The sequence below is a fragment of the Dromiciops gliroides genome, chromosome 3 (genome assembly GCF_019393635.1).
Source record: "Dromiciops gliroides isolate mDroGli1 chromosome 3, mDroGli1.pri, whole genome shotgun sequence".
NCBI classification, from domain to species: domain Eukaryota; kingdom Metazoa; phylum Chordata; class Mammalia; order Microbiotheria; family Microbiotheriidae; genus Dromiciops; species Dromiciops gliroides.
In genome coordinates this window covers 97,999,707-98,010,585 of record NC_057863.1, presented here as the reverse complement: position 1 = coordinate 98,010,585, position 10,879 = coordinate 97,999,707, and the positions used below count along the sequence as shown (strand labels likewise).

The 10,879-nt window shown below is 37.3% G+C and overlaps 1 pseudogene; it reads left to right on the top strand.

The window, feature by feature from the left end:
* The first annotated feature begins 643 nt into the window (after positions 1 to 643).
* LOC122750869 lies at positions 644 to 1,062 on the top strand (annotated as a pseudogene).
* The last annotated feature ends 9,817 nt before the right edge of the window (positions 1,063 to 10,879 follow it).

Genomic DNA, 10,879 nt, shown 5'->3' with positions numbered 1-10,879 from the left:
CTAGTGAGAGCAAAGAATAACAGATGGGCAGTTTGCATGTTGCATTGAAATCTTTGTAAAATTAAGCGTCCCAAAGAAGCACTACCAACAAGTCCTCTGGGAGTACATGGGAAAGAGTCCTGCAAAGTGAGAAGGCATCTATGAGCTATAATTTGTATAATTGGAGCGAGCACCCATTAGGGAAAACAAATAATCAAGCAAACTCCAGCAGCTTCCCATTGCCTCTAGGATTAAATAACAACTTCTCAGTTTGACATTGAAAACAATTTACAACCTGGCAGCTCTGGCCTACCTTTTCTAAATTTATTAAGCATTGCTTTCCTTGATGTAACTCTTATGGTGTAGGTAAAGTGACCTTCTTATAGTTCCTTACATCTGATATTCTATCTCCCATGCCTATTTTCTCATTACCATTGCTTCTTAAAAGTTAAAAGTTCATTGCTGGGGCAGCTAGGTGGCACAGTGGATGGAGCACTGGCCCTGGATTCAGGAGGACCTGAGTTCAAATGCGGCCTCAGACACTTGACACTTACTAGCTGTGTGACCCTGGGCAAGTCACTTAAGTCTCATTGCTCTGACAAAAAAAGAAAGAAAAAAAGAAATTTACATTGCTGACATTGAAGTGGATGGCAAGTAGGTGGAGCTGACACTATGAGACACAGCCCAGCAGGAAGACTAAGACTGACTTTGGCCGCTCTCTTACCCTGACACTGACGTCATCTTCATGTGCTTCTCCACTGATAGCCCAGACAGCCTTGAGAACATCCGTGAGAAATGGATGCTCGAAGTAAAGCACTTCTGCCCCAATGTGCCCATTATCCTCATGGGGAACAAGAAGGAACTGAAGCACGATGAGCATACCTTCAGAGAGCTGGCCAAGATGAAGCAGGAACCTGTGAGGTCAGAGGAGGGCAGAGACATGGCCAATTGGATCAGCACCTTCGACTACCTTGAGTGTTCTGCAAGACGAAGGAGGGGGTCCGAGAAGTGTTGGGGATCACCACCTGGACTGGCCTACAGGTCCAGAAGAATAAGCAGCGGTTGGGCTGCCCTCTACTCTGAGCATCTGCCAAGGTCTACACACCGACAGACTCCATACTGCTAGGTCTTGGTCCCTTCCTGCCCAAGGCTGCATGTGTGCTATTGCTATCCTGCTCTTGAGAGTAGAGAAGACCCTTTTGGGGGCAGGGGCCCATCCGTACGCTCATGGGTGTCAGAGGTTAGCGCTTGCTCCCATCTGAAATAGGACTCTGCTTTCCATGTTCAAGAAGCAGGGGTAGGGGGTGAGGGGACATCATCTTTGCTGTTTATCCTCCCCTAAGGTTCACTCACTAGCATTTTTTTTACATAGCTAGTTCTGGAGCCTAGTTCCTTTTCAGTGCCTCCCAGTGAGGCTTCTGGCCTCTTTCCCCCACCCCCCTCACTTTAGGCATGGCCGAGGATGATTTTTCCTTCTTCCTGATGGAAGATATTCAATAAAAGTCTATGGGGGCTCTCAAAAAAAAAAAAAAGTTCCTTGCTTCCTTCAAAGTTCAGGTAAAGCAGTGAAATCCTAATGAAGCTTTGGCTACTTCTCTCCTAGCATCCAGCACCCCTCCCTCAAAAGCACCTTTATTGGGGCAGCTAGGTGGCACAGTGAATAAAGCACCAGCCCTGGATACAGGAGGATGTGATCTCAAATCTGGCCTTAGACACTTAACAGTTACTAGCTGTGACACACTGGGCAAGTCACTTAACCCTCATCGCCCGGAAAATAAAAAAGGAATTCCTAAGAACCCATATCCCAAAACTCCATCTCCTTCCCCCGTAAAAGGACCTTTATTTACTTGCATATATTTTATTTATGTTTCTATGCATACACATTTTTTTTACTGATAAAATTTAAGCTTCTTCAGGACAAAAACTATTTCATTTTTGTCATTGTTTCACCAGTACCTAACAGCACCTGGCATGCTTGTAGGTACTTAAGTAATGTTGTTTGTTTGTTTGTTTGTTGTTGTTTTTAATTGAATGAGACCACAGATACATTGAAGTATGTTAAAGGAACTGATCTGGAGATAATTTGCCTGTTTTTCAATATGTTTAGAGTGGACCAAGTCAGAATAAAAAAAATTAAAATAATTTTCTATCCCCTTCATTTTAAAAGGAAATTTTCATATTTATGTTGCACCTGCTCACTTCCTCCATTCCTCCCACAAGCACAGTATGCATGCACATACACATATTCTAAAATAAATTTTATCTTATTTGTTGACTTTGTTTTATGATGACTTAAGATTCTTGGCCTCAAAGACTTTCTTTGGGTTAGAAAATTCCCAGTGGAGCTGAACCCTGGAGATGGATGCCTGCTATTCTAGCAAGGGGTCTCCTAGTGTTTCTTTACTAAATCACATAAATAATTTTGACCCAGTTACTGGAACTGACAGAGTCTGCCTTTGATGAAGAAACTAGCTCCCCCTATCCTAAAAGATTTTGGGAAAGAGAAGCAACAGTGGGGAGAGAGCCTGTGAAGCCTGGAGAGTTGAAGCCACAGAAGATAGTTGCCATTTGACTTGTGGTGCTCTATCACAGAACAGGATATGTGGGAGAACATGTGTGAGGTTTATCTGGGCCTGACTTTCCTTTCTGAAAATCTCTTTCGAGGTGATGATGCAGCCTAGTAATCTTCATTTCTTCATCCTTTGTCTTTGACCATGCTTTCTGGATGAGACCTCATCTTTGACCCTGATGCCTTTTTTTTAGGATAAGAAACTTATCTTGGTCCTTAAAAATTTGTTTAGTTTTCTTTTTTTAAACATTTATTTTGTCTCTTAATCCTGAAATTGTGATAAAAATTGTTGGGCACGCACATTGTTAATCCATGTGTGCATTGTTATTGGTCAAAATGAAAGGGAAACGGGGGCAGCTAGGTGGCGCAGTGGATAAAGCACCGGCCCTGGATTCAGGAGTACCTGAGTTCAAATCCGGCCTCAGACACTTGACACTTAGTAGCTGTGTAACCCTGGGCAAGTCACTTAACCCCCATTGCCCCGAAAAAAAAAAAAAAAAAAAAAGAAAGGGAAAGAAGAAATTCAAATGGACAATGAGGTTAAAATTCTAGCATGTTTCCAGAAGAGGTGTTTGAATGGGGAGAAAGAATTATAGAAGAGAGATGTTGATTCATTTTATAACTTTCTGGACCAAAGAGAACACATATAAATTATCTACTATAGACAATTGAATAAGTCACCAGTGACTACTATGACTAGTAGGGTTGTCATGGAGGTAAGACTGAGGTCATTTTTCCCATATGTGCTTTGAAGGACAAAACTCTGAGTGGATAGAGTAGGAAATCAGGTTAGTGCCTGGAGAAAAAACCATGGGCAAAGAAAGAATTTATGGGCAAGAGAGGGCAAAAAAAGGAGGGCAAGGAGAGAGGAGGGGGAAGAAAGACCAGTTTTTCTACTTGCTTGCCTGCTTGTCAATTGACTCAACAAGAACCACATCACCAAAGATAGTGTAAAGAATTAATTGTTATTTGAGGTTTTTATAACCCCACTCACAGATGCCTACATGGGCCTGGCAAAATTATAATGATTGGAAGCCTAATGAGGACAGTCATGTGACTATCAGAGCAGACAGCCAATTAGCTGGGGGCTGTGTGTGGTCAGCCTGGGATCTGATCGGAAGAAGGAAGGTTTTCTGCCATTCTAACATGAAGCCGCTGTGTGTTCTCAGCTGATTCCTGGGTGGTGGTGTTATTCAGGTTGTATAATTTCCCTTTCCCCATTTTATTTCCTTTCCCTTGATCCTACTGATCCTGTTTGTGTTTTTTAAGTTCATTCTTATTAAATAAATCCTGCTCTGTTTTGAGGGAGGCTGCCAGTCTCCTTCCTTGCCCCAATATTGCAGTGACCTGCCAAGCTAACACTCCCCAATTAAAAGCTGGTCCCTACAACAGTAACTTCTGTTAAATCTATGATTGGAATTCCCCCAAACCTATACTCGATTCAAAAAGAAGCTGAATGGAAGATATATTTAGGTTTCTAGATAGTAAATCTAAGATATGTTCATTTTTTATTTTACTTTGAACATATTCATGGATAGAGTATACCCCACTTGAATATCTTGACCAGATTTATCATCTATAAAATGAGGGGTTGGGTTAGACAGCATCTGGGGTCTCTTTCAGCTCTAAAAATAATAATTCAGATCATAGTATGATTAAATCCAAATCATCAAAGAGCTCTGTCTCTACTCTTCTATTATCAAGTGTTTCAATCAATACAGTCATATACTTTTTTTTTCTTTTTTGCAGGGCAATGGGGGTTAAGTGACTTGCCCAGGGTCACACAGCTAGTAAGTGTCAAGTGTCTGAGGTTGGATTTGAACTCAGGTACTCCTGAATCCAGAGCCGGTGTTTGTTCCACTGTGCCACCTAGCTGCCCAGGTCATATACTTTTTAGAGAAAGACTTTTGTTTATCATCCTCGTGAAAATTTAAGTTTTATATTATAGCTCATAAGATCATAGGGAAAGGAGGTGGCTAGACTGGACAATCTCTAATGTCTCATCCATCTTTGAAATTCTCTAAGTTGAATAAAGACTTGATTTTGTGTTTTTTATAGATAAATATCAAAGAAATATGTTGTTCTGCTTATTATTCTTATGAGTTTGATTATGCCTTTCCACTGGAGGCTAATTCAATAATTCTAGAAATATTTATTCCTATTCAAAGTACTGAGCAAGGTTATAGAAATAATTACTCCCACGAATAATTGATCCAGTTTATTTGAAGGGTTTTCTTCATTGGAGCACATCACCAACTATAAATATCTTACCTTGTGTGAAGCTTGTTTATGTATGCCCATAAACCCAACAGGGAAGATTCCTGTCATAGTCTGGAAGCTTTCATTTAGTTTTTGTTTTTTTCTTTTTTTCTTTCATATATTGACATACCAATGGGGCCCTTGGACACTCACCAATGCTGTATCATTTGCTCTCTTATTAAAGCAACTCTATTACTGGTCATATGTATTCTTATTATTTTTCCTAACTCATTTATCTTATACAATGGAAGCAAAGATAAAAAAACAACAGTTTCAATATTTGTGGAAGACACAAATGCTTAAGAAAAGTCATGACAAATAAAACTAATGTAGCCAAGGTTAGAAAGAAAGCAGAAAGCTGAGAAACATTTTTATAGTAAATCTCTCTGATAAAGGTCTCCTTTTTCAAATATATAGAGAATTAAATCAAATTTAGAAGAATATTGGTCATACTCCAATTGATAAATGTTGAAGGATATTAACAGGTAGTTTTTGGATGAAGAAATCAAAGTTATCCATAGAAATATGAAGATATGCTCTAAAACACTCTTCATTAGAGAAATCCAAATTAAAACAACTCTGAGGTACCATCTCACATCGAACAGGTTGACTAATATGACAGAAAAAGAAAATGATAAAGGATGAAGAGGATGTTGAAAAAAACACACTGTGGAGATTTGAACTGATCCAACCATTTTCAAGAGCAATTTGGAAATATGTCCAGAGGGCAATCACCATGTTCATACCACTTGATCTAGCAACAGCACTACTAGGGCAGGGTAGTTAGGTGGTGCAGTGAATAGAGCACTAGAACTGGATTCAAGAGAACCTGCCTCAAATCTCTGCTCAGACATTTACTAGCTGTGTGACCCTGGGCAAGTCACAATCCCAATTGCCTTAAACATTAGGGGCCATCTCTAGTTGTCTAATATATATATATATATATATATATATATATATATATATATATATATATATATATATATATATATATATAATACATGCACACATATGACTTGCACTGAATTGGATTTAAGTGAAGGAGGGCTGTGCATATATATGTGTGTGTGTGTGTGTGTGTGTGTGTGTGTGTGTGTGTGTGTGTATGCACAGCCCTCCCTCACTTAAGTCCAATTCAGTGGTGCAAGTCATGACATCACCCCAATGACATGGTCCTCTTCATAAGTACTGCTAGGTTTGTATCTCAAAGAGAACATAAAAAAGGAAAAAGACCTACATGTGCAAAATATTTATAATAGCTCTTTTTGTAATGGAAAATAAAATGGAAATTGAGGGGATGTCCATTATTTAGAAAATAGCTAAACAAGTTGTCATACATAAATGTGTGCTATAAGAAATAAAAAGCAGGTGGATTTCAGAAAGCCATGGAAAAGCTTACAACTGATCCAAAGTGAAGTGAGCAGAACTAGGAAGACATTGTACATAGTAATAGCAACATTATGCAGTGATTAACTATAATTGACCTAACTCTTCTCAGCAATACAGTGACACAATTCCAAAAGACTCATGATGGAAAATGCTATCTACATCAAGAAAAAACTAAAAACAACCAAAAACAAATAAAACTTGATGGAGTCTGAATGAAGATGGAAGCATACTATTTTCACTTTCCAATTTTTGTAGTTTTTTTTTCTATTGTTCTGTTTCTTTCATAATATGACTAATATGGACATGTGTTTTAGATAATTGCACATCTATAACTTATATATCAAATTGTTTACTATCTTATGGAGGAGGGAGGGGAGGGAAGAAAGAAGGGGAAATTTTGTAATTATTTTAAAATGAAGGTTAAAATTGTCTTTACAAGTAATTGGAAAAAAATAAAATACTATATAAAAGAAAAAGACACGAGAACAAAAAATGACATGGACTGATATAAGCCAAGAAGAAATAAGAAGAAATTGATTTGAAAGCAATAATAGAGTGTGGGGGAAAGACATTATTATTTACTAATACTGTTTGAAGCTAATCTAGTTAGATATTGCTTAACAGAGAATATGAAGTGTGGTTTATGGTGACCCCAAAGACCCTCCAAAGAAACAGAGATTGTTGTTAGGATTCCTTGAACACAACCCAGGTCCTGTTTTGAGTTGGTTCATGAAAACTTAGGCTCATCCAAAACACAAGCAATCAGCCCAATAGCTTGTGTTTTGGCTTCATTTAAGTTTTCTGAATGTTTAGCTTTATCTGCTGATATATCTCAAATAACTACTAGAAACTTCCCTTTTTAGAAATTGCCTGTGTATAGTCCCCTCAGCTTGTACCCTTGTTTGAATTCCATATAATGTTAGACCTTAACAGAGCTTTGGGGAAGCCATACCTTTTTCTGGTTAATCTCTCTGCCAGAATGACTTAATAAAATTCTTTCTGGAGGCAGCTAGGTAGGCGATGCAGTGGATAAAATACTGGCCTTGGATTCAGGAGGACCTGAGTTCAAATCCAGCCTTAGACACTTGACACTTACCAGCTATGTTACCCTGGGCAAGTCACTTAACCCTCATTGCCCTGAAAAAGAAAAGAAAAGATAAAATAAATTAAAATAATTAAAATTCTTTCTAAAATCCTTTTTTTTTAGATTCTGGGAGTTCATCTCAACTGACAAGAGGTACTATGAAATTTCCACTAAGAAGAATTAGGTAAGGCTTTATAAAGGTACATTTGAGCTAAGCTTTGAAGAAAAATGTTTTGAAACAATAATTGTAATAGCTAGCATTTATATTACAAATAAAGGTTTCAAAACACTTTATAGGAGCAGCTAGGTGGCACAGTGGATAGAGCACCAGCCCTGGATTCAGGAGTATCTGAGTTCAAATCTGGCCTCAGACACTTAACACTTACTAGCTGTGTGACCCTGGGAAAGTCACTTAACTCCAATTGCCTCACTAAAAATAATAATAAATAAATAAATAAACACTTTATGAACACTATCTCATTTAATCCTCCTAACAATTCTGAGAGATAGTATTTATTATTGTCCCTCTTTTACAGATGAGTAAACTGAAGTTAGAAATGAAAAGATGACTAGGTCAAACTATTTAGTTTGGACCCAAAGTAGATGAAAGTAAGCCATAAGGAATGAAATTACCAAGGTCTGCTAAAGCCAGGCTATGGATGCCCAGTTAAGGAATTTATAATTTTTCCCAAATGTAATAGAGACCCATTGAAGATGTTTGAATAGGAAAATGGGATTTCCAAGCCTGTAATAAAGAAAATGAGGCAACTATATGACACAGTGGATAGAGCACTGAACTTGGAGTCAGGAAGATTCATCTTCTTGAATTTAAAGCTGCCCCAGACACATAATATCTGGGTGAAAATTGGGCAAGTCACTTAATCCTTTTTGCTTTAGTTTCCTCATCTATAAAATAAGCTGAAGAAGAAAATGGCAAATTAATTCAGTATCTTTGCCAAGGAAAATCTGAGTGCCTGGGTGACTAAGAGGATAGTAATGCCATCAATGAAAAGAAGAAAAGAGAAGGAGGGAGCAGTAAGGGGGAGAAAGAAGGAATAGTAGTTCAGTTTTGGCATATTTTGTCAGAGGTGCCTAGATAAAATAATCAAGATAGCAGAAACTTATAAATGAAGGTCTCCAACAGTGAAAGAGAAGGGACCAGAAATGTTGATTGGGAGTCATTTAAATAGAGGTTTTAATTGAAGCCAAGGGAAAATTCTGTTTACTAAAAGACAACTAGAATGTAACACATAGAAACATTTCTAATTCTCATTAATGAATCCTCCCAGTAAATATGTTATAACCAAAATTACCAGTTTTGTCCAATGTGGGACTGCTCTAGTCCCCTTCCAAACATGCCTTTTACAGTCAATGGATGTTCTACTTTCCAAAGAGACGGTTGTAAACCAAAAAACACTGAAGAGAGCCCTTATTGCTTACTTCCAAATCTCCGAGGGGATTTTTTGAGGAGAAGTGATGATATAGAGTGTTTGTGAGAATATCAAGTGATCTCAGTCCCTAAACTTGTATTTGCAAAGGTTTTCCAGTTGGTAGAATTCAGGTGATATTCTTTAATTTTGCCTTCATTATGTTCCCCAGGCTATCAGTCCTTCCCTATTTCCTGCCCATTTGCTATAATACAGAGTCCTAATACTCCTCCTAATGCATCCACAGACAGCATAATATTTTCCCTCTAAACTTCTTAATGTTAACCCTCTTTAGGCATTTGCATCCCAATTATTTTCACTAGGAAACAAAGTGGGCTGTATCTGGAGACTGAATTCAAACCTCCTGTTAATTATCTGAAATGCAATTTGTTGACGACATCCCTTTAGAAATGTGAGCTACGTAGTATGCAATATTCATAATAGGGCTAGATACCTCATATGAGAGTAATTGAATTGTCAGCGCTGCTCAACCATTGTTTAATGAATTCCTAACAATTTGAAAGGCAAGCTGTTGGAGGGCCATTATTAAATTTCATATTTGCTCTGCCCTTTTCTTCACCATTGCTTCATCTATTTAGGGTTATGACATTAACTTCTGATTTCCTTCAAAATGAGAACTTTTGATTTTTTTTTCATAATGCAAAGTTGAAACTTTCATTACTGATTCTAGTTGGAGAACAGAGGAAATTTATTTTAAGGCAAGATCCCAATGAAGCCAAAAGGTGATGATCAGCATTGTCAGTAATACAAAATAAGTACTCACAAAACAAAAGGAATGAACCTTTCCCACTTTACAAAGGAGCTAAGATAAAGAATACTACAGTGGAGGCAAATGAAAAAAAGTCAGGTAATTTCAGCAGAAATGAATCATACATCATAAATAGCTTCATAAATTGTAACCATTAAAGTCTCTAAAAGCAAATTGCATCAGGACAAATTTGGCTTATGTGATTAATCCGCACCAAGTCAGCATAGACTGAGTACATAGCTCAGCAACCTCTCCACTGAGAAACCTAAAGACAGCAAACTATGCATGATTGGAGTTCACATCAAAGACAAATAGCAAAAATATAAGTGGTTTAGAAAGGCAACTGAGATTAGGGATCTAAGCAAAGTGGTGAATGTTTAGGTAAAAATTCACAACATTTTTAGAATGGATGACATCTTATTGGTGCTAATGTGATTCTTTTCTATAGCTAATTTAAATTAAATTTTCTATAGCTAATTTTAAATTGAAGTGATTTAAATTTTCTTTTGTTTACATTATTTTCAAATAATTCCATGATCCCTTAACATAAAGGAAAAAAAAAACTTGCAAATTCACATAATATATCCATAGTTAGGAATCTTTTCTGTAGGAATCTAATCATGGATGGGTCACCTTGTATCTGCATACCCATGAACCTCTCTAGGGCTCAATAATCTCTTCTGAAAAATGGGAACAAAAATATCAATCTATTCCCAGGGTTACCATAAAGAGTTACTAATGAAGGTGATTGCTAAGCATATTGCAAGTACTGCAAATTGTTATGCTAAATAACAAGGAAATCTGAGTTGTGTGCTGAATGAGTAGGAGCTGAGTGAGAAATAAGGGTGTAAATCAAGGATAAGTACAGCTAAGCATAAATTCAGTGCAGACTTTAGGTAGATCAAAAGTTTAAAGTAAAGCAGCAAAATGCCAGTATCCAATCAAGAGGAATCTTGCTGTCTCATTACATAATACAATATATAAAGCACTTTTTAAGAACCTAAAACACCATGTCACTGAATCAGAGAATAATATTATCTCAGATTTGGAAGAATCCTCTGAAATCATATTTCAACCTGTAAATGATATAGTAACTAGAACTAGAGTTGTAATAGTCCTACTATAGTCTGCCCTGATCAGATCATATCTACAGTTACTGTATTATGGATGTGAGTGAAAATTTAAAAAGAAAAACAGCCTTAGGCTTTGGTGTTATTGTTCATTCATGTAAGACTGTTCATGACCCCATTTAGAGTTTTCTTGGCAGAGATTCTGAAATGATTTGCCATTTCTTCCCCAGCTCATTTTATAAGTGAGGAAATGGAGGCAAACATGGTTAATTGACTTGGCCAGGGTCACTCATTTAGTAAGGGTCCGAGGCCAGATTAGAACTCAAGATGAGT